At 37.4% G+C, this 27861-nt stretch overlaps 1 protein-coding gene across 5 annotated transcripts in view; it reads right to left on the bottom strand.

The window, feature by feature from the left end:
• The window catches only part of fat3a (FAT atypical cadherin 3a), a 534981-nt gene extending 507453 nt beyond the window's left edge, over nt 1-27528 (bottom strand). For 4 of the 5 annotated variants that reach the window (XM_039744151.1, XM_039744150.1, XM_039744149.1 and 1 more), the window contains exon 1: nt 27212-27527. The gene's annotated coding sequence lies outside the window, so the exon portion shown is untranslated. Of the gene's footprint in view, nt 1-27211 lie in introns of all 5 variants that reach the window. The other variant, XM_039744152.1, reaches the window with a different exon arrangement.
• Between the last annotated feature and the right edge of the window lie 333 nt (nt 27529-27861).

Genomic DNA, 27861 nt, shown 5'->3' on the forward strand with positions numbered 1-27861 from the left:
CTTGGACCTTTGTTCTTTTGCACAGATATCAGGAGTGCCACACACTCCTTTCCAGCGACCTCATGACTTCCCATGCTCTCCCAATCCATCTACTGACTTCGTAGGAAAAGTTGGCAGAGATATGAATGTCACTGCCAAGGTAAGTAAACCTCTCGACAAGGTCGACACTCTCTCTGCAAACAGACACACTGCTGATGGCTGTGTCCAAGAGGTCATCAAAGGCCTGGATCTTGGTTTTTATCCAGGACACTCAGACTCCTCCCTCAGTCTCTTGATCGCTCCGATCAGAGCCTCCATTGACTCCATGAGGATCACAGCATGGTCAGCATAGTCAAGATCCGTGACTTTTTCTTCACCAGCAGATGCCCCAGCCGCTGGGGCATCAACTTCCTTCAATGTTTTTCAAAATCAACATCTATATTACCTGGTTTAAGGCCATGTCATGTTACTCGACCTTTCCAGTGATTTTCAGACATAACCTTCATTTACATAATCTAAGTCAGTTGGAGGCAGGTGGTGGTGCGCTGCTGTGCATCAAGTCATGTAATGTGACATGTCCTATGATTCATTCCAATTTGTCGGTGACTCACTCAAATAAAATCCAACAGGTTTGATTTTGTCTTCAGTCGTAGGGGTGGGCTCTATGTGCATGAAGCTGACAAACCAATGGATGCACATATGGAAGAACTGTATATACTGAAGTGATAAGAAATGTGAAACATGGGTTTTCATGACCTTACAAACAAAAGACAATCTGGTCTGTTTGATATCATATTTTTTCTGTACAAAAAAAAAGATTAAATAAAAAGGTGCAGAGATTGCAGCTAAACTCACCATACCGAATAATCCTTTGTACAACAGAAGCTATGTCAGGCAGCATGTTATTGGTTGTCAGAAAAGAGGCAATCATGATGGTGCTAGAAGGTCGTCACTCGGCAGTTAGTAAATGTGACATGGGCAGTGATTTTCAGTCATTTAAACTGATATGATTTAGTGACAAGATCAGCAAACGCAGTGAGCAAATCAAAAATATCCCCATGGCTAGAAGTCATGTAATATGACACTGGCTTTAGAAGTAAAAGTTGAAATAAAAATTAAAAGTTTTCAGAAGCATTTTTTGTTAAAGATGGCTTTTTGCACCATCACAGCATACAAGACACATAATGCATTTGCATGTACTATGTGTTTGTAAGTTTTCTCGATATTTTTTAATTTTAAAGGTGTCCCAAAGGTCTGCTACCTATAATGAAATTAGAGGGTTAAAGTGTCATAATTAAGATTTTTTCCTTCTCACTTCATAAAATCTCACTGCACTACCCTCAATTACTCATAAAACTTTTGAGATTTTCCTCTGTATCAAGGAGTGAAAATACTTCTACCTAAACATTCACTGAAGACTTTGCCTGCTCTTTGTTGTATTTGAAAACAATATTCTTTAATCCATAATTAATGATCTACCTCTTTCTTCCCTTGTGTACAAGATGTATGACATGCTGCTACTGTTTGTGGCAAGGTGGCACAGTTTTAAAACCTGTTTGTTGTGTCACAGCTCAAGGGAGTTGAGCTTAGTTTAGTCAATGCTTATATGGAGCATGCCAATTTCCCTCTATATTTTTAGGAGTTTAATTGTGGTGTTCCAGTTTATTCTCACACCCCAAAGAACTGAACATAAGATAGAAGAGACGGTATCTAACTGAATCTGAATAATGTGTAATAAAGTACAGTATGTCTTACTGATTGCAATTTACTCATTGTGAAGTAAAATCAATAAAATATGAGAAATACATTAGCTTGTTTAACTGCAAAGAACTGATTTCTTATCCAAAGTTTCTTCATTCCTTTCACTCACACATGCCTTGATGGACACCTTACTGTAGACTAAGAAAACTGATGTACAAGTCAAATATTGTTCATCACTTTCTGACAATGTATTTAATGAGTGTCATATTAGCACTGCAAAACAAGATGCAGATCAAATAAGAACAGAGAGAATCATAATGTAAAATGTTTGTGATCAGGATTAAAACATTGGTTTCCAAGGAATCTTTTTTAGAAGACCTGAAATATGTCAGAGGGCTGTGTTAGCACTTTACAAAATCCATTTTGCCCTGCCCCGTGTTTATTCCTCACAAAACACAAATAATTGCATAAATAAATTGCTCACAATCAATTCTTCCCATGTTTTAGCAATCAACTCTGGAGAAAAACTTCCTTTATTATGCAGCTTGCACATGCAGTATATCAGTGTCTTTTTTTAAGTTTTTGCTTTCAGTGAACCTGTTAGAAACAAGCACCGGGAGTCAAAATTATGACTGGACAATAGATACAAAATATACGTATTTTAGCTGTAACTGCATGACAGTTTGCTTTTTGCTCTCCAAAATGAGGGAGAACCTGCATTCAGATAATAAGGTGATGTTACAACTTGTGACATACTGGATATCCACATGTGCCTAAGCAGAAGGCCAGGTGTAATGCTGATTTTTTTTTACAGCTATATTAAGAGGATACATTAAGTCCAGGCAGAGCTGAATTTTATATGCCCAATCAATGAGGTTCTCTGCTAGTATTTAACAAGTGTCTTGGATTAAGAAAACACTGGCTCAAAAATCTCAGAGTGATATAAATTTGGTCTTAATTTTAGTAAGAGTAAGAGCATTTTATCAGTTTTTGTAATTTTGGAAACTACTCCTAATTTCATTAACTAGGAACAGCAAAAATATTGTGATCGGGCAGAGATCAACACGCACAACAGGAAAGGGTGGAATGTTTTGGAAATGCTGAACAACAATGAACTCATAAAAATCTATCGTTCCATCTATGCAATGAAGCTGTCAGCCAAAATTAAAGTGTTGGTAACATTGGTTGGTAACGAAACTTTGCATGTTCTTAAAACACATAGGGTAATACACAGATTTAAACATTTTACCACCACTCAATGTGAAGAAATGTTAAAGCAAGCTGCATTCATGCAAATTGCTGTTTTTTCTGGAGTTGGAGGTGTGATTGACAGCAAGCAGCTAACAATCAATGCCTAAAGTGTGAATGAGCATGCATATGCGAATTGCATGCAATAAAACAGTATCAACACACAGGTGGCCATAGATGCAAGCTGTACTGTAGTAGCCAGCATATTATCCAGGAGAAAAGCAGGTCTGGATGGGTGATTGACAGTGAAAATGCTTTAGTAACTGTTAATTTACAAGGTCTGTCCCGTGGCTATAACAAAAACAAGGTGATTCTTTTGAAAGTAAGGCTATAGATTACTCACTGTAAAATAAACATACCCCATTATTGGGCTTTACTCTCACTAGGTGTGTATCTCTCAATCTTTCCATCTCAGTTCTCATTGCAGTATTATTCTTGATGTTGTTGCGAAGTGACAATTATTTCCATCTTAACACAACATCCTACCTTATTATGCTTTCCTTCTTCATCTTGAATATTACTATTATTATTATTATCATTTTTTTGGTGATACCTTAGCATTAGTATCAGAAAACTACAAATCATCATAATGAATATTACTTTGCAGTTTGGGGTGCTGTTCAATTGTGGCATCATTCATTCTCAAACATTAATTCTTACTCCTTGCTGGGAGTAGGAGTAGGACACTTCTTAACTGCTTTTCGTGTCCTACTCTGGTGTAAGACAAATTCTTATCCTAGTCAGATATTTTGTGCAAATTCTAGAAGTAATTCTGAGATGCTTGATAAATGCAAGAACTGTCATTCTCCTGAAGAGCAAAGTATTGCAGTAAGTAAGCAATACTGTGATTGTAAAAATAACAGGCTAGTTCTGAGTGGATATGAACCAGGTAATAAGCTGGAGTCAGCTTTTCTGATTCCATACTCTTATAAAGTAATAGCATCAAACTTAACCTGCAATTGCTGAGTGCTTTGAGTAGTGGGAAAAGCGCTATATAAATGCAAAGAATTATTAGTATTATTAATTCATTTAGAAAATAATGAAAATATGCTTAATGAGTAAGGGATACATAATTGAAGAAAGAAATAAGATGAGTATATTCTGGTAATCTATACACTGATTTACACCTTTATATAAGGTTGGGAGCATGTGCTGATAGCACGTTGCCACACCCATCACACAGGGATCCACCTAGATTGGGACCCGAGCGCAACAGGTTGCACCTCAACACCACACTGGAAAAGTGTGAGGTTTTTGGCTGTGACTGGAATGCCAATCATGCCACCAACCCCCAAGTTTTCCTATCTCTAAGACTCCAGAAAAATCAATATGTTGAGTACAATGGCTGATTTCTTATTTATTCTGTGTAATTGTAAAACTCTTCATTGAATTATCAAAACATAGCATATTGTTAGTGCATTAAGCATGTTTGGTTAGCTAATAGCTAAGAATTTTTAATATCTCATCCAGGTACTTTTTAAGGTCTATTGAAGGTTCTGCTTCAACTTCATGATTTATAAGAATATTGGAACTCCTTTTGTTCCTGCCCTCCTCCTGAATCTTCTACTTATAATGTGCAATAGAATTATCACTATTGTTTACAGAAAAAAGCTGAAGAGTGCAAACCTAAGTTCATCCCAAGTCATCAAGACATAAGGTCTCAGTTCAAAGCCCTTGGCTTCGAGGCCTAATTATTAGCATTCCAAAAAATACCATTAGGCCAATTTTGATGAAACTCATGTTCTTAATTTACTTGAAGCTTATACAAGCTTGTTTATGCCTGCATGGTGCCTCCCACAAGTTTGCTAAGATACCCTTAAATGAGTGTGTTTTTTTCATGATTAAGATTAAGCTTATATTTATGATAGAGATGGCATTTCAGAAATGACTAGCTGCATATATCCAAAATATCTAGTAGCCCAGAGGCAGAAATGTGTTTGTTATTTGCAATGAAATCCTTTAATTTATGTTATATACAGCTGGCTTACTAGAAGATTATTGAAATTGTTGTTAGAGTTACTTTATCTAAAACTTTTCATGATCTGAGTCAAAATCATAACTCCCCAACTAATAAAATGGAGAAATTAAATTGGTCTAGTGTCAAAGACAATGCCTTTATGCAAGCATGTACGCTGATGCTTCGCCAAACCTAAAAACTATGTAGATTTTCAAAAATATCTAAAATCTTCACAAAATCTGTGTATCTTAAATCATCCACTTAACTTAAGCTATTTATGTTATTTTATAGGCTTTAGGTCTCTATGAGCCTGAAGTGTTTAAGCAGACTAAAGTAAATTGTTAGACGGAAGGACATGTGGATGATTAATAGTTTAAGTAAGATATTCCTGGTAAGCAAGAAGTTTATTAGTTCATTGATAAATAAACTAAATTTTCCAATCAACTAATTGATAAAGTACACAGTTAATTCAGTAGTTTACTACCTACTAGGTTATTCTATTAATAATTTTAGTTCAGTGGTGTCACTTGTTGCAATTAACTTTCAACAGAAAAATAATAATTATTGCTGTATATTGTGAAGCAATCATTGAAGTAATTTTTATGAGTCAACCTTATAATAAAAAGGTATTAAAAAATCATTAACATCCCCAGTTTAACTGCCATTTTCTGAGTTTTCCCAGGTTAGCCAGTTGCCCCAAATCTTTTACCTTATCCTCATTCCCCACAGTCCTGGGTATCCAAAGGTCACACTCCAGCAAACTGTGCATTGGCTTGAGCTTCTCCCAGTGCCACATGGTGATGCACACACACCCTTCCTTCACACCTCCTGCCCAATTGCCTCCAACTATCACCTTGTCTTTTCAAGATTTACCTTAAGGCCTTTTGCTTCAAAAATACTTTTCCATTTCAGTGTCTTCTCCTTCATTTCCCATTCAGTTTTCACTATTAAAATTCATCAAACAAGGGTGCCCATAGCAATCCTCTAAAAACTCTTGTCATCACCCCCATCACCATCACAAACATTAATGTACTCAGTACAGATCCCCGGTGAACACCACCTTCACCTTACAATTTTCACTATCTTAATCTTCTGTCCTGTCCACTATTTGACCTTTCCAATACATCAACATCACTGTAGACACTAACCATTTATTCACACTTAATTCTTACCATCTCTTGTGGCACCCAGACTAATATCTTCTCAAGATCTACAAATGCTGGGAGGGCTTCCAGTGAAGGTAAAGATCCAATATTACGCATTTATAGATCTTGAGAAAATATAATCAAATGTAAAAAGCAAACGGTTATGCACTCCTCTATAAATATACATGAGGCAGGAGCTAAACACATTATGCAGGGAATCTGTGATATTTTTACATATCACGTCATATTCATGCAAAGGTGGGTGGAATGGTTGATCACAGTTCCAACATGCTGGATTCAAATCAAACATCTGTGCAACATGTAGGCAAAGGGAGTATTAATTATAAATATATACATGTGATGTCCCACAAAACAAACTCTGAAAAGGATTTAAGTGTTTATTTCAGCATAAAATTCTCATTGTTAAGATAGCAATTAAAAATGCAAATAAAATGTTATGTGTTTTGCTGTAGAAATTATTATATAAGTCATCTGTGAGCATAAGTCAAGGAACATTATGCTCAGACTGTAAAATCTGCTACTAAGACTGTATATGGGTTGGAGTACTGTGTGAAGTTCTTGTCACCACATTGTAAAAAGAAATGGTAGCTCTACAAACTCAACTGAGGAGAGTAACTAAGTGCATTCCAAGACTTAAGGGCATGTCCTACTCTGACAGACTAAGGCAGTTAAACCTTTATTCATCATTTCAAAGTTTACAAAGGCATTGTTAAAATTAGTCTAGCAGAATTTATTAAAAAAAAAGAATAGTTATCAGATTCTCAAGGACACAAGCAGAAATTAAGGTGCATTTAAAATTGAAGCAGGAAAAACTTTTTCACTAAATGTCATGATAATAAAGAAAACACTACTATGTCATGTAGTTAAAGTTCAGATTCAAGTGGCTCTATTGTCATACCATCTCTATACCGTACTGAAGCATACAGTGGCACGAAATAACATTCCCTAAGAACATGGTCCAACATATATATACAAATAGTACACATTTAATATAAATACAATATAATATAATATAAATACAGGACAAGTGCAAGACAAGTCAGAATATTACTGTACTGTATTATATTCCACTATACTACACTAGTCAATCAATAATAGATAAATTAAGAGATAGTAATAGATTGAACTAAATAATAATAAATAAATGAATAATAAAAACAACTAATAATAAAGACAACCCTAATAACAGATCTACTTTATATAGACTACTAGGAGCAGACCTAATGGGTGAGGGGCAGAGTTCAAACAGTCTAGGGGTAGAAGCTGTTGCAGAACCTGGCAGAAATGGTGTGAATACCTAGGTACTTTCTGCTAAATGAAAGTAGGACAAAGAGACCATGGAAATGTTGGGAGCAGTCCTTCTTTATGGATGCAACACTTGCAGTTGCCTTCATTGGATGATAAATCAGACCCAGTGATCTTTTCTGCTGTGTGCGGTCTCTATTGTAGGACTTTGCAGTCTGAGACACTTCAGTTCCCAAACCAGACAGTGATGCAACTGGTCAGAACACTCTCAATGGTGCCCCTGTAGAATGACTTGAGAATGGAGGCAGGTAGGCTTGCCTTCCTTAGCTGTCGAAGGAAGTTTAGATGCTGCTGTGCATTCTTAGCAATGAAGACAAAACCTTAACAATTTGTAAAAAAGTATCTCAATGAGAGATATTGGGATTTATCTATTAGTAAACTAAACAAGCCTGATGTACTGGATGGTTTTTTCTCATCTATAAAACAGATATTAAAATGGGCTTATAAAGAGAACTCTGAGAATTGAACTGTTATAGGACCATGCTAGGGGATGCAATATAGCATAGAAGTGTATGTTTTACAAATTTTAATAGTTCAACAACATGATAGCTGTCACTCAAGGTTTGCAATAGTACTGCATTTGTTGCCCAAAGGAGCAATTAACACTTCTTTTCTGTTTTGTAACTTTAATTCTATTGGCAAGTCTTTTTCACTAGAATCACTTATTAAAAGCAAAATCAACTACCTTGGTGTCTAGATCACTAAAATCCCTTACACCAACAGTCCTACAATTCCATCTGAGGATGGGGCAGCTGAAGTGATATCACACAGCTGAAGATTTACATCTCATTCTCAAGGGAACTGCAACTGCTCTTAAAACCCAAAGTCTCTGAACTTTGTCCGTACTATTCATCTTTGGCCCAAACAAAACAGTATTACACCATAAGCAGCTCCATGAATGAACTTAGAAATGAGTCAGTAGGCCTTTGTTATTTTTTTTCCTTTATAAGCTACTCAGTTGTGCAGACAGTGACATGCTTATCAAGGTAGCACACATCCCAATTACCAACAGGAATAAAATACAGGGAATACCAGCATTCATATTACAAATAAATAATAAATGTAGCATTAATCTTTGCAATGGTGTATAAGTATACTATATACAAACAATTTAATGCCTAAGCTTACAAATCAAAGGCCATCTTGTCACATTTCCCAACATTTACCACAGCGCTAATAATTTCAAGCAGACATGATCTTTTCTAACACTACAAACAATAAATGTTATTATTTTTCTAAGCTGACATCAAGAGCATTCAAAGGCCAAAATGAGCATGAAAGAATGACAGGCACAATTTTAAAAATGAATGGCCATAATTCTGCCTCTTCTGCTCCGCTTCTGGGCAGGCATTTTTATTGAAACTGTTTAGTGACCAAAATACAGGTGAGTGGGTTCCATACAAAGGATAACGCAAGCCAGGTAATGGCAATGCTTCCAACAACGTGACAGCAGCTAAAGGTTTCTGTTTTGAATTAAACTGTTGACCCCAGTGCTTTTCACCAGGTGAATGTAATTTGAGTTTTCTGCATTCGCTTAGATTATTTTCCATGGTCTATTCTGCAGAATTATTCAACTTGCACCTCTGCTTTAGGAGAACTTGTCAAGTCATCAAGACATCTGATTGGGATTGCATATTATTTCATGACAATCACTTGGGTCTCCTTTCATTGGGTGCATACTCTACATATTGGATTCGTCAGTCAGTTTATTGTGTAGAATTTAAAAGATTAAAAAAGTAATATAAAGAAAAGTAACTATGCTTCATATGTGCATTACATACTTTATAATTTTCAAACTGATGGTATTCTTAATTGAAATGCAGTATACAGAATACATTTACAGTAGATGGAATTAATCCCCAGTTCTGTTGTGTACTTTAAATTATTTGGTCTCCTTTAGTCAGCTTAATATCATACCCTAGCCAAGCACAGGTATAAATACAGACATGACATCACCCATTCAGGAAAAGCAACTGTAAGGTTAAACCTATCGGTGTGGTTTATTATAATTGCTTCTGCCTCACTGATCATTATATCAGTACTTTCATAAGGTATAGAGTAACAAAATCAAATGGTCATCACCTTGAAACTATTAACACATCATTAGCTTTGGTATTCTTTCAGCTCTATCTTATTTTCTTAGTTTGAACATTTTCTCCATGTCTGTGTGGATTTTCATCCAGGTACTCAAGTATTCTCTCCAAATCCCAAACATGTACAGATTTAAATTAACTGATTATTCTAAACTGGCTTCCTTTATGAGTGCAAGTGTGGATACTATGTAATCAGGCCTTGTGATGGACTACTGCCAGGTCATCAGTTGGCTCTGGTCTCTCTGGTCTTGAATTTTCAGAATTGAATGCTATGCTGTGGACACCTGCAAACACTACAAATCTTTATTAACATCAGAGCTTACTTGTTCGACAAGCATACAAAAAAGTTAATTTGTAAGTTTAGAATTCTAAAAGAATTACTGATGATTCTAGTGAAATGCATTTATTTATTTTACTTTGAACTTTGCACTTGTTGCAAAATTATTAAGATGATAATAACTGCTATTATCGTTTTCTTCTGGCTGTGCATTTCAGACTTTCAGAAAAGTCCATCACATGGTGTTAACTCGTGATATCTTTACAGGAAGAAGAAATTTTATTTAATGGAAGATATCAAGTGTCCAATCACTTCTGTCGTTAACAATTCAATACTCTTAATTAAAGTAGGACAACATCACACAAACAGAAGAAAATCAGTTTCACCGCTCAATCTAAATCTCAAATCTGAGATTTGAATGTCTACAAAAATACTACTATCTACTATTCTGCTTGATTACTTACTCCATGTACCTAGCACCTTCCTTACATGTGTCATTGTTATACAGCAATGTTTATCAATCGCTGGGCCACAGACTGCCATGAGTTGTTATTGTTTAGAATTGTTGTGGCTTGGAGTGGATTGCAAAGTAGGTCGCATTGGGGCCATTTGATTGTCCTGCCACACCCTGCTCTGATGATCACTCTCAGTTTGAACCCATCTGATTCAGCAATGGGGACCTCCCTGCTCTGACAATTGAGCCCTGCCCCCGTTGATTGGTAATGAAAACACTTATATGGGAATAAGTGGGTCACAGCACCGAAAAGGTTGAGGAACATTGGTATACAATATATATTATAGGACAGTGGGATCATAATATCAACTACAAATTCTAAATGGACTCACAAATCTCTCATTCCTGAACAAATCTGTGGCATGATGGTTGTTTGTGCTTCTGTTACTGTCACAACGCAAGTCTGCTGTCAACTCATAAACAAATAAAATAATATAAATGAAGCTTGCCACATTTATTAGCTTTGTAAAACAGTAGCAGACTTTTGATTTTGTGCAAAATTGCTCTAATAGATTTTGCTCTACAGACATAATGATTCTGCATTTTTTGCACATACTGGCATGTAATATTTTAGTGCTAATAATCACATCTTTACACAGGTAACAAATTACAATTTTGCTTCTAGTGTGAAATGTTTTTGTTTTTGTGAAATGCACCCTTAACCACTTTCAGCCTGTGCTCCCATGTACTTGTTGAAGTATTTATTTTAAAGTAACAACTGGTCTACTCCACTAGTTCCCTTCATAACCAAAACACTTCTATCATATGAAACTTTAAAAAAAAAAAACTTTGTAACATTTCAGACAAAAGCAGCATTTATTGTATATAGCGCTTACACTTTGCAAGCACAGAACTGTATTACAAATTTAAATATTTATAAATGGTGTGGTACATGGCCGGCCGTTCCTCCCGGCCAATACCCCCAGGCCGCCAGATGGAGCCCTCCTTGCAGCATAGAGGTGCCCCGAATGCCAGCAGGGAATTATGGACAATGGACTTTTAATGCACAGCCCTGCTGGATACCATGGGGGCCGCCAGGGATGCCCAGAGACTATTTGCCTTACGCCCAGGAAGTACGTCATAGTCACGTGGACAAAGGGAACGATGTGCTTCCTGGGTGAAGAAAAACAACAATTTTTATCTGACCCAGAAGTGTTCCAGGTCACATGGACAGAGAGGGTGAAACACTTCCGGGTCGAGGAGTATAAAGGACTGTAGGAGATCCCAGGCAGACGAGCTGAGTTGGAAGGCAGGGTGGCTAAGCGTCTGAGAGTTTATTTCATTATTGAGTATTGTGGAGAGGAACGTGCTTAGTGCACTTTATTATTACTGTTCACTGTTATGAGTGAGTGTTTGCCCAATAACGGACCTGCCTACTGACAGGGGTTAGATTCTGCCTTCTGACCCATAATGCTAGAACAGGCATGGTCCCCCTGAAACCCTTAATTGTATTTACTGTGTTTGAAAATCTATAGATGTTCATTTAAACAGGCTCACACAGGAAGTCAAGGGCCAAGGTTGAACCATCTACTATGTGATTCAAACTCTGCTGTCTAAGTCACTAGGCCACACTTGCTTAGTCATGTCTTAAAAACAGAGCAGCAAATCTTTTCTTAGTGAGTCTGACAGATCTCAAGCCCCTTTCTCATCTGTATTCAATAGGCAAGTGCCCTTTTCTCCTTGTATATTTTTCTTACCGTCATTTGGGAGCATGGTTGCCTGCCAGGGTGGCATCAGTTCTTGAATTAAATTTAACATTTATTGTTATGAAAGCAGGCTTACAGGAATGGGATTCATTCTGTTATACCAGTGACAGGCCAGAAAAGACATACATTTCTTTTAGTTTTTATCACATAAGAAGAGTAACAAGTTGGCATTATGCAATTTTTGCCTGTCTTTTTGCAGAATGAAAACCATCCATGAATGTATCCATTTTCAAACCTATTTCTTTCTCTAGTCAGGAACATACAGAGCTGGATCCTATAACAGTAGAAAAGACATGTCACATCCCAGAGTGTTCACCACCACTGCCATGCAATCACATCAGCACAAGTAGAGACACAAACTGACCTGACCAAAGTCTACAGAGAAAAGCCCCACACTGCCCAGAAGCTGAGGTCTAGCAATACCTACTGCCCCATAATTCCCACTCAGCAGGACACAAAATATTAACCTACCAGGGTTTAAACACAGAATGATGCATTTGTAGTTGCATGGTTTCATGATTTCTAAATCCTGACCTACTATTATAACACAACAGAAAGGTAATACACAGGAGAAGAAGAGCAACCACGTCAACTCTGACAGGCATAAGGATGAGAGAAACTGACAGCAAAAGGGCCAAACTCATGGGGAATTGTTTCTTGCTAATGTTCCTACTAACTCAGGCTACAAGCTTTTCTTAATTTTTAAACCTGTTTGTGATACTTTAGCATACATTTCACACTTGCCCAAGTAAATTTCTGATGTTAGTGTGAGTGTGTGTAACACTATTAGGCCAGAAACCACATCAGAAGCCTTCAGATGATGGCTAAATTATTAATGTGATTTAAATCACTTCTCAGCATAACAACCTCACTGCTGTTTGAGGTTCACAGCAGGAGAGCCTTTCCTTTTCCTTTCCTGAGATCCACTGGGGTCTCTCTGCATTTCTTATTTTTTTCCAACTAAGAACAAACTGTGTCTCAGCTCAATTTCAGCTTTATTAAGGCGTCTGCAAGTCCACTGGATACAGTGTAATAGGTTTCTACTGGTTTTCTAGGCTGAAAAACGAGCCAAAAGACTCCTAATGATTTCCAATATGGTTAACAATATCAGTGTTGATTTGCTTCACTGTATCTTAATGTACAGTATAAAAGCAAATTACAACACCCAGCATGGTAGTCCCCTAGATGTATTCACACAATTGGGTGATGCGTAATAAACCTTTATATGGCTGAATATCCTGTGTGTGACGAGAAAATTACCAGGCTATGAAAACAGTGATATCTACCTTCCCCTGGGATAAAAGAGAATGCTGGCACAGATGGAAGAAACATTGTCAGACTAATAGAAAATGAGGTGCTAGGTGGCCATTTTCTGTCTACCAAGGTCAATGAAGGGCTGGTATGGCTGTTTGAACAAGGTTGTCTGACTCCTCTATGTGACTCCAAACTGTCCACAAATATTTCACTAAGATCATTTGATGTAATACTGTAGATTTGGATAATAAAATAATTAAAGACAATTATTATTTTTTAAAGGCATTATGGCGCCACAAGTCATACTGCAGCAGTGGCAGATATTTCTGTAATTTAAAGCAACTGCTCAAGCCACAAAGCTATAATGAACAACATTGTTTGAGACATTTCGTAGCCAGTGATTTTAAAATGTACACAAAAAATTGTAAATATGATATTATGATATTTTGATGATATTATATTACTGAATAGGGCTCCAAAGAATCCTGATTTTTATCCCTAGACATATACATATAATTAGTGTCTGCATTGGTTTTTCTCCTGATACTTCCAGTTCCCTGTATATCACAAAAAGGTTAGGTTTCTACCATCCCTAAATTGGCCCAGAATAAATGAAGGTGGAAATGTGTGAGAGTGTGCCCTGCTAATATCAATTAAGAATGGCAATCATCCAAAACGTGCATAAATTTGAGATGCAGAAGGACAAGCACGATACTCATAGGAAACCCACACACACACATGCAGACTCTACATAGGCAGTGACATGATCTGGATGTGAATCCAGTAGTCTGAAGCCATGAGACCATGGACCATTATAATTAGAGACTTAAAATTAAACATAGCCAGCTTTTCCAAAGTATGACTCTGGACAGGAACCACTGAGAAAAGGGCCATAGAATTTTTCCGTTTGGTAATTCGTGACAATGTTAGAAAGTAGAAAATAATATTTATTTTAAAAGGATGGTCACCACGTCAAAAGCTTAAATGAAAAATTAAAGAAAACGTACTAAGTAATTGAAACACAAAGACTGACTTAATCAGTTTTAACACGAAAAGATGCCAACCAAAGAAGAGAAGAAGCAGGCTGCTAGGGTGGAGAAAAGAAGAGCTGCTCAGGAAGCAGCAAGCACAGCAACCTCTAAGCAAACAAATGCTAAATGTACTGAGAAAGAATATGAAAACTATGAATGCTCAAGTCAAGTGTATTCACTGCACATTATCGTGCAGTGCGCCGTTACTGGTGTATTATATTTGAATAACATCTGAATCTGAATGTTATTTTTCTGTATAATGTATACACATCTGCGGTGGGTTGGCGCCCTGCCCGGGATTGGTTCCTGCTTTGCGCCCTGTGTTAGCTGGGATTGGCTCCAGCAGACCCCCGTGACCCTGTGTTCAGATTCAACGGGTTGGGAAATGGATAGATGGAGGTATATACATTTATAGACAGTTTGTATAAATAGCATGTGCTGTCCTCTTGTACATCATATAACACAACTACTGTCAATGTCAACTTGACAGAACTCTAACGAATGATCATGATAGAAAAATACTAAATGGTTTTCTCAATAGTTAAGGAGCACAATCTTAAAGCCAAGAACAGATCTAGCATTCCATTTTTTTCTGCCCCTCAAATCTCATACCTTTTGCATATTTAGCACTGCTGATTACCAAAGGAAGGTGAACACCGTCTGAAGCAAATGTCATTTGAAAGGAAGGGCCAGGCCCATCCTGATAAGCATTTTGTCTGCTCTAATATTTTACCAATATGTCAGCAGGATCTCCAAGATTTCTAGCTTCAATCATTCTGACATCCACTTCTAAAAAATATGAATGTAGCTAAGTGGTTGGGTGATGGAACATCCACTACTTGTATTGTCCTTATTATTTGTGTCTAATTTAAGTGTTTATGCCCCGAGTTAAATGGGAGCCTTTCCTCCTTATTTGAACATTCAGCCAGACCCCATTTTCCCATGTCTTTGGCCACAGAAACTGATGCTATTAAAATGAGCTGCACAATAATAAAAGCCTTTGTAGCTGTATCATATTTTCGTGTTTTATTGTATGCAATAATCCTTCATTGAGGTCTGTCCTTTCTGCTTTTTGTATCAGTATGATCGGTTGAAGGTGAGGTACAGATTATGGGATTAGGGGACTTTTTTTTTTCTTCCATGGGTTTGAGGAAAGGATTTCCTTTCATATTAATTACATCTCAGTCTGGAGAGGATGGGAAATCCTTCTTTGTATTATTGTCACTTGGGCCAAAAAAGCACCAGCTCATGAAGAACATTGAATTTCTTGATTTTGTAGATGGCAAAGGGATTGTTTCTTGATTTATGTAGTTTATCAAAGAGCCATAACAAAAGAAATACAGTCAATTGTCACTACAATGTACAGAAAATACTTAAAATATCAATTACTGCATGTACAGTACATATATATACTTGACTTTATGCACATGGACCCTGCGAAACGAATATACTATGCAAGGCAGTAAACAAGTCCTGAATAAGGCATAACAACACAAGAGCAATTTTAACGAGAAAAAGCCATTCAGACTAACAAAACTCATAAACCTCATAAACTGAGTTATTGAAAAATATCATTGAGGCAATGATTTGAGGGTTGCACTATTTACTACAGTACTTGGCAACTGATTCTATGTCATCTATGCTTCTCTAAGTCAAAAACACATCTTCTGATTTTTGTGTGAAATTTACACCCTGCCTGTTTCAAACTAACAGCTGCCATCTACTAACTCCCTTCATAATTGTGGACACTCATTTTTCCTCTTAATCTTAGTCTGCTTTACCCAAAACATTCAACTCCTTCAATCTTTCCTCATAGCTAATCTTATACCTATTATTTTTGGAGTAAGTCTTAGTCGCTCTTCTTGAGAAGGCATTTCCACACAGAGAATGTTCACACAGGTTGCACACATTTGGACTGTGAGAGGAAACTAAAGCACCTGAATAACACCTACAGGAACACAAAGAAACCATTCAAAATTAACAGCAAAGGCAGCTTAGCTGTGAATACTGCTTTGAAGTGGCAAAAAACACAAGGTGAGATACTAAAGTGAGTACAAATTTTTTAACATATTGTGAGATATTGAAAGGAACAGAATTCTGGTAAAGCCTAAATCAATAAATAAACTCCATGCCAGAAGCAGTTATTGATGCACCTATGACTCACCTTAACTTACTGAGTTAGCCTTGTAGTCCAAAGGCTTCATCAAAGTTCAAAATTCAAAGCCGTTATAGGCATTGTAACATTTTTTCACAGTAATAATGTAACTGCAATTATGTAAAAGCTGACCCCTAGGTCTATTTTCTTCATGAAATATTTGAAATTTTATAAATAAATGATGACAGAATTGCATAGTGAACTTTGCCGAAGAGAAAGCGAACACATATCAGATCAGTGGCAAAATCTGACAAACTAAGACTGAATGTTTCAGCTCACTTTTGTTCTAGTCAGAGCCTAGAGGCGATAAAGCCACCCAGAGGATGGCAGCAGAGAAGTCTCAACGGCCTTATCTTTTAGTCCGCAGCTGGGAGATGTGATTTGTGAGTACACATGGGAAATCTGAGCAGCTTTGAAACAAGTGCTTGCCATCCCAGTAGTCAAGCCACTGAGCTAAGTTTTGCTTTCCTTTTATATGGGTCTACCACAGAAATGGCAACCTCTCCCCCACCTGCAGGGATTTTCTAGTAAGAAACAAAAATTTAAAAAAATATACATGCAACAGGCCGAAAAAATCCATTGATTTGTCTGTGTGTGTCATTATCAGATCGATTTCAGATTTATGTTTGCCACTGAAAAATGCATATGGCTATCTCACCAGCCTTCTGAGGCTTTAGCAGATCAGTAAAAAATAAATATAGCACACCCAACCTTCCAGTTTGACAATGGTACACAAAGCATTTCGAAAAGTGGAATTCTCAAACTAATGACCTCAGCTATTACACCTCACAGAAGAAAATGAGCGCAGCACTGTCAATTCTGTCAATTACAACAATTTCACTTTAAACGGTTAAAGAAAATACTTTTATATCAATATAAAAATCACACATACTTCTTCACTGAACAATGTGATATCATCTACCTTTGTATTGACCATCTCATACCATGCAGCCCTTCATGCCTGTGATTGATTAAGCAGCCTGCCGTAGCTCCATTATTTAAACTTATTTAAATTGCAACCTACCCTGCAATACATTGACTGAGGCAAGTGCCATTGTTTAGCTCACAGTAAACACAAAGCCTCTCATTCTCTTTTTTTGCACAGCTGAACAATGCAAGGCTTGAGCCGTCAAACGTAATTGGGTGCTGAGCACATGTACCCTTTTAAAATTGGGTTAATCAAAACTAGAAATACAGGAGAAAAAAAACATTTCTTTTCAAAAGACATGTTCATTAATTACCTAAGAAGAGGACATTTTAATTGTGCGTTTGGGGGCCTTCACTCTCAAGGCTTTTTAACACAGCACCCCGTGAATATTGTGGTCTTTTTTTCAGGCTGTACTATGTGCTTACATCCAATTCATGTTTATGTTTAAATTATTTAACTTTTGTCTGTCACTTGAGAAGTAAGAGAGAAAAAAGCAGCAAGGCCTGAATGTATTATGAGACAAAGGAATCTCATACAATTTAAACATTTGCACTTTCAGACGCTTCTGCTGCAACCTGATGCTAATCCCTTCCCCCTCTGCCAATTCATTTACTCTGGACAAACAGACAGAGGAGTCTTTGCAAATGCGAGGACTGCAAGAGCCAGTTACAATGCATGAAAGATGCTAAGAAGATTCCTCATTCAGTGGGTTTTAACGGCAGCCCTACAATTTCACAGGCATACCGCCATGTAACCGTTCCTCTTAAAGCTTGTCACTGTAGGACATTAAGAACTTTTCTGCTTAGTGGCAGGCTATTTTAAGGTTTAAATCTGTATATATTCCACTGTCTTTCGAGAAAATTACATTTGTACCACAAGAGTCTCTAAAACAATGGTTGAGAGTAACTGGTAAAGTGGAAATCAACTCCCTAGCTAAACACTTCAGAAATGTTCTAATAAAGAAGTGCATCCCCAATGGATATCTGGCAGCATTAATCTTGAGGATATAGATGAAATAAACAAAATGACATAACTTCCTGATAAAATCAGTGAACTGATTTTTTTCAGAAAGACAAAACTTATTTCAAAATTACAACCCTATGTCTGAATTAAAACTCAGTGAAATTTCCCTGCTTAACTTATCTCCTGATTTATTCCAGTATCCACCTGAATCCTAAAGAAATATTTGTTAGGTTAATTGGTAACTTTTTTTTTTTTTTCTCTTTTCAGAAAACAAAACATCCCAAAGGAAAGAACATTGCATACTTTTTTTTTTATCCAGCATCAAGTTTCTGTTCATCAAGTAATACAGCAAAGTATACACGAATGAATTTAAGTGTAATCATGGGTTATAAAAAAAAAAACAATTTAATAAATGCAGATACATAGAGCATTGTGAAATGATTTGCTGTATACACCACAAATTACACATTCTGCTTTGCTAAACCTACTGTGTATTGCTATGAAGAAAATCCTAACCACTGCAAAAATGTATACATTATATGCATATATAATACATTCAAATATCATTCATCTCGTCTGATTTTAAGACCATCCAAAAATATTTGGCACCAAAAATAAAAGCAAAGCTTTCAAAGAACCCATCCCTTCCCCCCAAAACATGGGAAAAATGGTTCTTTTTCCAGATATGTATCCCATAACATGTGCACATGCTTATGCAGTGCCACACACAGAGCTGGGATTGAAACCACAAGGCAGCAGCCACAACCCTGATTCCTAGTGAGCATTATCTTCTTATATAAATCTCAACTATACAGCACCCCCTTAAGTTGTACTCTACATCTAAAATAATCAAACTTGGTGTTCAAGATAAACAGTGCTTTGAAAAATTTAAACTGATTGTTAAAACTTCATAACCATGACACATGCTGCTTTTAAAAGTGAACCCCACAAATGCAATAAACTGCATCAGTTTTACAGAATGGACTCCGTCAAATCAGTGCTGAGCTCCTGATGGGGCTCATAGTGGGGCTCATTGTGAAAAGCGAGGACAAGCTAATTTCTTACAACTCTTTTTTAATGGTAACAGCACATGGCTGTAGACCCATCAGTCATTTCTGTTAGATTTGTATGTTCACCTTCAGCAAAAGTCACCCATATTAGATTAATTTCATGTGAAATATCAATACATTGTAAATCTATTCAGTTTATAACAAAGCAATACTAAGAATGACGATATGAAAGCAGCAACCTTTAAAAATAAACTGCTCTGAAACAGAGTACAAATGTATTTGCTCTAACTGGATTAAGGCCCTGTAATAGATACAATTTTTTATGCTTAAGATTAAGTCTGAAGCTTATTTCTTACTTTCTATTAGCTTTTGGTCACTTTCTGGGTGTACTACACTAGTACATGTAAGACAGTAGTACTTAACTCTCCTGTGGCCTTCTTGTATTGCAAACTTTGAGACATTTGCTTCATCAGTGGCGTTCTACGTGACTTGGTCAAAAGCCATGATATTTCTGTAATGGTGTGGCTCTCTTTACAAATAAGGTTCAGCACTATGATTAACATTTATTTTGTCACAAAACTTCTCTGATGTGTTTCGGATTATCCATTTTAATGTGTATGCTGTCATAAAATCCGGTATATATTGATGTCAATATTGCACTGGGCCAGAACATGTTCTGCACCTTATGGTAATTAGCAGCTTTCAAAGACAGACAGCTTAAAAGGAGAAGAATTTAAACTGCAAGACCATCAAGAAAAATGACTGCTCTTCTGCTATTCAAACAAAATCAGCCTCACTGTTGCTGATTTAGTGGTTAACTACTGTTATGGAAATCATATACACATTAGACAGTCAAAGTGCAGTGAACACCTGGGTTTACATCTTAATGCAAAACCCATCCTCTTAGTGTTAAATAGACAAGTCTTTCCGTTTCTTCTTGATTTATCTTTCACTACTCAAAGTATACCATAAAATGTAGACATGCTATATTCTAGTTTTGATCTTTTATTTGTGTTCTGTTCTTTGTTTGAACTGTGTCTTAGCATTCATGGTGATGTACATTTATGAAATCATCAGGATGCTTAATGTGTGACGTATGTCTTCACATTCTCAGTCACACATGATGTTGAAGGTTGCATTGCTATAACCCAAGCACAGCATTCTTCCTAACGTTATGTTTGGAGAAAAGAGGAGTGGAGATATTTCCACCAAAAACAAAAGGAAAAAAATATGAAGAAAAGGGTTAAATAGGTGGAAGCAGCAAGAAGACAAACCAAAGTGATTGTAATATGACAAACAAAACAAAATACAAACGAGCATAATATAGCTTGTTAATGTATTACAAGCATATGCAATAGCAACAATAACATCCTTTCCTATTAAGTTTTTTGTAAACATTTTTATATTTATGTATATACTGTATGTTTTACTGAAATGGATGGATAAATGCATGAATGGTTGGAAAATGGATGGATGTGATTAATGTGGGAAGGATACATATATAGTGTGATGGATGGTTGTGGCCATTTTCCAGCCGGGAGGCTGGACACTGCCTCCCCAAGAGCACTAGATGGCAGCCACCCCTGGGTTGCAGCAGCACCTCAGATTGCCTCAGGGCTCCATGAGAGTTGCAGTTTGGCACAGTCCTGTTGGGTTCCATTAGGGCCTCCAGGGGGAGTTGGCAGCAACTCAGTCCATTTAAGTATACAGACATTCTCACGGTGACTGCAGAAGTTCAAACTGAGCATCACAATGGGAAAGAAAGGTGATTTAAGTGACTTTGAACAAGGCATGGTTGTTGGTGCCAGATGGGCTAGTCTTAGTATTTCAGAAACTGCTAATCTACTGGGCTTTTCACACACAGCCACTTATGGTGTTTACAGAGAATGGTCTTATAAAAGGAAAATATCCAGTGAGCACCAGTTCTCTGGAAGAAAATGCCTTGTTGATGCCAGATGTCAGAGGAGATTGGCCAGCCTGGTTCAATTTGATAGAAAGGCAACAGTAACTCAAATAACCACTCGTTACAACCAAGGTATGCAGAAGAACATCTCTGAATGCACAACATGCTGTACCTTGAAGCCGATGGGCTCCAGCAGCAGGAAACCACACCAGGTGCCACTCTTGTCAACTAAGAACAAGCAACTGAGGCTACAAATCGAATGGGTTCACCAAAATTAGACAACAGACGAGTGGAAAAATGGTCTGATGAACCTCAATTTCTTCTGCGACATTTGGATGGTAGGGTCAGAATTTGGCATCACAAATATGAAAGCAGGGATTCTTTCTACCTTAAATCAATGGTTCAGGCTGGTGGTGGTGGTATAATGGTATGGTGGATATTTCCTTGGCATACTTTGGGCCCATTAGTACCAATCATTTAAATGCCACAGCCTACCTGAGTATTGTTGTTGAACATGTCCATCCCTTTATGACCGCAGTGTACCCATCTTCTGATGCCTACTTCCAGCAGGGTAATACACCATGTCACAAAGTTCAAGCCATCTCATACATGACCATGAGTTCCCTGTACTCAGATGGACTCCATATTCACCAGATCACAATCTAACAGAGCATCTTTTGGATTTGCTGGAATGGGAAATTCACATCATGAGTGTGCAGCCGACAGATATGCACCAACTATGTGATGCCATAATATCAATATGGACCAAAATCTCTTAGGAATGATCCAGCACTTTGTTTAATCTAAGCCACAAAGAATTATGGACTTCTGAAGGCAAATAGGGGGTTCAACCCAGTACTATCAAAATGTACCTAATAAAGTGGCCGGTGAGTGCATATGTACAATACACCAATCAATTCCGCTTTATACAGGCAGTAAAATGTTAACTGAATTTAGATGCTGTCTGATAAAGGAATGATTTACACAGCTTGGCTAAAAGAGAGTGGAGATTTTCCAGAACAACTCCAGAGTTTTGAGGTTTCTAGCTGATTAATGTTTTTTTTTACATACTGGTAAAAACAATATAAGAAGAGGGGCTGGTTAATTTCTACTCATCACAAATACAGAAAATGCATGTTTAGTCACATTAATATATGATCTCTGGAAAATGCATTCTATTCCTGATGGGCTTACAAAACAGACCATCAAATTATATTCAAACGTACTAAACGATGACATGTACTGTATCTACTTCTGGTAAAAATGACAAAAGACAACTGTCTGAGAGCTTACTATGACCTAGTGCTGTTCTATGGGCATATTTCATTTTTTTCATTTTGAAAGTATAAGTCAGTGTAAAAAAAGGACTGAATGATTTCTCTAGTATTTTACTTACTTTGTCTTACTATTTCTACTAAGGATGCTGTGAAGGGGGAATGATATTTGACTTTCAGCAAGGCTGCAATTTTCAATAACCATATTCCCAGGTAAGGATGTGCCACTGCTGGATAGAGCATTTGAGAGGAATGTGGCAGGCTTTTCTATGTATTTTTGATGCCCTCTTTCAAATTAACTTTCCTCCCTCACTTAAAGCACAAAAATCAGAAAAGCAGCAATATTTGATTTCTAACCATATACAGCATCTGACACCAAACGCAAATCAGAAGCCCAGCACACACAAAGATTTACATACTCTATATACAAACGGACAGTAAAGAATGCAAATTAAGAGTCTGCTACACTACTGACGTATGACTAAACCTCACCTCTCAACCACTATCTTTCATTGGTACTACTTAAAAGGTGAATTATTTTATTGCAACATATCAACAGTCATTAGTTAAAGCATATCAAATGAGTTCATCCCCTCATATTTATCATATCCTCCTTGATAACAGGCACAGCAGAACAATTAAGTCTTCTCTAATGTTTGGCATTACAGTATACAGTATAGTCTTACAAATTATCACTCACAAAGAGGCTTGTTTCAAACTCCTTTATAAGTTAAATGATATGAATATGATGAAAAGATGAAACTATTGGAAAACAAAAAGTGACAAATTGGATGATGAAAGATTGTAGTTATTAGTGGAAGAAGACTGGAGACTGTAAAAAAAAGGTTTACAACTAAACCTGGCACAAAGTCAAATAACAGCTCCCATACCTTTCAATATAGCAGAGCAAGCAGCTGAAAGCTAAAATACCGAGACCTGCTTTTACATGAGTATTATAACCAGTAAAAGTGAGCCAACATGTGTTCATAAAAAACAGAAATACTTTACAAAATCTTGCAGCTTTTTTCTTGCACTAAATCAGTCAACTGCTAGATAACACAGACAGAAGCAGGGCTGAGAGTAGTCCTGTATTTACAAACTATAAAAGTTTATGGAAGCTGGGATGAGAGTAGCCCTGTATTTACAAATTATAAAAGTTTATGTATTTTGAAGCTCTGTTCAAAACATGCATTAAAATTTGTAAAACCAGCATGTGCCTTTAATAACTAATATTTCTGTGCAGCTGTGATGCCAGAAGGAAAACTTCCAGGTACTAGATTAAAGGTGCATTCTTGGCAAAATTTAAGGGCCATGACACAGCTCACCAGCTTGTATTGTGCAAATGCTGCAGCAATAAAAACTAATAATTTATATTTTAGTCAAAAGGCATTTTTTTCATCAAGAATACAGAGCTTCAGGTTACAATGCTAAAACAAACTAAACTGAAAGGCATTAGATCCCAGGGAACAGCCTATGAACAGTTTCATCATGTTTCAGTATGCTTCTTTACAGAACTAAGCAAGTGCTGAATTCACATTCTCTTGCTGATGGAAAAATTGAAGAAAGTAAGTAGAAGATCACTTTGACTTCAAGCATCTGCTTGTGTGAGTTACTATCAGAAGTAAACTACAAACTGTGTTAACTATGAAAGAATGTATTTCAGTTATGCAGTTTATTAAGCATAACCATCATTTCGAATACAATTATCTGTTCTACAACTTCAAAGAAAAATAGTATATTTACTTTTGTCAACAGAAATTTTTGATAATAGAAAGTCAGAAAAGAAAAAGCATTTGTGGATTTCTTTCATGCTTGCAACCATATTGTTGTCAGAACCTGCTAACAGTAACATGAGCAACATGTGCACTTTTGCATCATAAATCCAAACATCAAAATCACCCTTACAACTCAGTTAGGAAAAATGCTATCAGCCACAGCCATAAGGTAAAAATAAAACAAAGACAGACAGCAAGCACATCACACCCACTCCTTAAAGTGACCAGGTGGCATAATCCAAATTTCAGATTAGCCGACTAAAAAAGCAATTACCTGTCTTTTCCTTCTGCACTTTAGAGGGTTCTGGGTTTTGAGTAGTTATCATCCAAATAGGGCCTTCTCCCATATAATCCATCCATCCATCTTCCCAACCTGCTTATTCAGGGCAGGGTCGCAGAACAGCTGGAACCTAGACCAGCAATCATCACTTAAAATGCAGGAATACCTGGGCAGAATGCTAGCCCCAAAATAATCCATCCATTTATATTCATTTTCAAATCCTGCTTAATCTAGTTCTCAGTCATGGGGGCAATAGCCTATCCCAGAAGTACTGCACACACACTCTGAATGGAATACCAGTCCAACACAACACACATTCATACCTCTGATAAACGGAAAGGAAACCCTCAAAGACAAGGAGAATATGTTGATTAGAACCAATGAGTCTCCAGAGGAGTGAAACAGCAGAGATAAAATAAGTAACATCTTTCTAACCTTAGTGTGTATCACCTCGTTAGAATGTTTTATCTAGATATCTCCCACCATTTTTGCATCAAACATTCTAACCTTTGCTGTCATCTAACACAAACACATTTACATTTGCCAATGAATCCGCTCAGACCTGCATTCAAATATCCCAAACTGGGGCAGTTTTGAGTCTTCTGTAAAATATATGAATACTGAAAGAAAACCTGCCAGTTAATAAGCTTTGTCCAAACACGATCTACTGAGTCCCCGCACACGACAACATGAATATTCAGACTTCAAAATACATTCAATCAATTTCTGACTGTAAAATCACATTTCTTGTCTAGTGGGATTCTATAATTAATAATGGGTGAGAAGCCATCTTTCTGAAAACTCAGGAAATAGGGTTATAGTGAAGAAGTGTTTCTTTGGTATTTGAAGACCGTCAAGAATATAGAATTGTATTTTAAATATGATATTAGAAACAATGAATCTATGCTTCTACATTAAAGACTCGTATCTGCAAAAACAGAATATCTACAGAACTTCACTTTTCCTTACAGCCTGTGGCCATTCTGTTTCCGCTTAGCAGCCCCATTTTCCGTGTTAAAGCATCGTTTCTATAAACCTTCTGAAGTGCTGTAACATGTAAGTGCACTCTGACACCTTCCGTTATCTCGGACCTAGTCTAATTAAAGTCCATAGTGCTAACACAGGAGTTTGTCATCTGTTAAAAGAACAAACACTGCACAATGGTTTAGTTCTTCTTGGAAATCAAATCTCAGGGATCTGCAGCTCGCATCACTTTGCCCAGGTCACTCGGCGAGCGCTTATCCTGAGTTAAGACTCGTGTAGTGTGCACGTAATCCCGAGTTAACACTCGTGTAGTGTATACGTCGCTTAACAGCTTTCACACGACGCAGGATGACGATGTGTGCCGATCGAGAGTGATTAAGATTTTGGGTATAAATCACTAATGTGAAAGTAGGGACTACCGCCAGGAAGAAAAAAAACGAGCACTTTATGTACAGAGCTGGAGATCGTTGGACAGCGGAGCGTTTCGCAGAATGACTGACTGGCAAAGTTTGATATCCAGCAGGGGCAGCGAACACCACGAGAAGAGAAAAAAAAATCCAAATGTATGAAAAAAGTGGCGAATACGTCTGATTGTCACTTCCATTAATTATTAATTATTAATAATACTGCATTTCTCGTAACCGATTTGATTGCAACGCTTCTCATTAAACGATGTACGTGACAATACCGACTGTAGTTCCACTGTTGTTATTTTTGCTGTAATTATATTTCGGTGATTTAGGTTCTAAAACTAAACTGCTTCGCGAAGGGCAAGCAACCGACTGATCCATCCGTGTTAACTGTTAAGCAATGCATTCACTACTGTGGAGCTGCTACCAATATATTAATGCAGTTTTTAAATTATCTTACCATAAATAAATCAGAAAAGACAAAATTGCATTGCATTGTGCGTTGTGTTTATCTGCAAGTTCAATAAACTAAAGATACCATTCTTTATAGTACCCGAAAATATCCACAATGTTTAATAACAATATAATTGATTAACAATAAGATGTATTAATATGATATCGTGCATTATTCATATTTTTGAAATCTAAATATGGTTAATCGTGCAGACTACCGATCATTTAAGGTATGAATAAAATTAAGACAACGTGCCGTTCATAACTAAATAGCTGTAACAGAAATTCCTAAATAAGCGGCGATGTGAGAGCCACATGAAAGTGGATTCCTTGTACGGTATCCTTGTATTTAAACACAAACGGCAAAGCCGTCCTGAATTTAGAATCTTAAATACGATCGGTCATTGATAAAGCACTGCCGGGCACTGAATGTAAAATATTAAACGTCTACTCTTTGTATTATTAGAATTAAAACTCAGGGAAATAGTGTGGGCTACATCTTCGATGAAAATGTTATCATTAATCATATTTTCAGTTTTGCTAGTTGGTATAGGCGCCACCCGTTATGCGATGCGTAGTTAATTAATATAAACTAATAAATGTACGAGTAGACAGGTATTGCCAAGTATAACATTTGATTGGCAAGTATAACATAAAACCCGGGCACTGCAAGTGTTCCGAGTATGACAAAGCAAAGGATGTATAAACTACATGACATTTCCGTCTCTCAAAAACTCTGTACAACGTGCACCAGGTGCACGGTTAGTTGCAGACTATATAACACCTCTCTTAGCCCCGGAGATCTCCATGACCCCGGCCACTGACCCGTCCGGCGGAGAGCCTACCTTAACTGAGAGGCGCAGCACGCGCACATCACCCTTGTGCTGGGTGCAAGTCACTGGCACGCACTTCAGGGACAAACTCTGCGCTGTACTCTGCTTCTCCGAGTGTGCGTGTGCTCCTTCAGGAGACCTAACGCAAACGGTACAGATCCAACACCGTCCAAATTACTTCCAAGTGCACGGCACCGTCTGTCTTCCCATCCTTCCATTCATTACTCCGTTAGTCCACAAACGAAACACTCGCAAGAAGCGGGACGCAAACTCGCTGAAAGAGCTGCCGCGCATTGACTCTTTTTTATCTTCAGATTTGGCCCCGCTGAGAGAAGAGCTCAATGAGAAAGGAGCCAATCTTCTTTAGATAAAAAAAAGGCACGGCAAAGAGGAGGAGGGGAGGAGAAGGGGGAGGGTGGTTGATTAGCGAGGAGAGGGGCGTGCGAGGGAATAGCGCTGCGATGTGACACACATAAGCAATGAGCGCTCAAAAGAATGCTGGCAATTGGTGCTGGCCAGTCAGTCACTAAACAAGCGGACAGCCGGAGGAGAAGGGGAGAGAGGGACAGCGGCAGGCTTCCTCAGTAGCTTAGAGAGTGGGCAGCCAACAGCTCTCCGCGTGGGCACCGCAGCGCCAGGGGCGAGGAAGCTCGTTCGCTTGT

The sequence above is a fragment of the Polypterus senegalus genome, chromosome 2 (assembly GCF_016835505.1).
Source record: "Polypterus senegalus isolate Bchr_013 chromosome 2, ASM1683550v1, whole genome shotgun sequence".
In the NCBI taxonomy this organism is placed as follows: Eukaryota; Metazoa; Chordata; class Cladistia; order Polypteriformes; family Polypteridae; genus Polypterus; species Polypterus senegalus.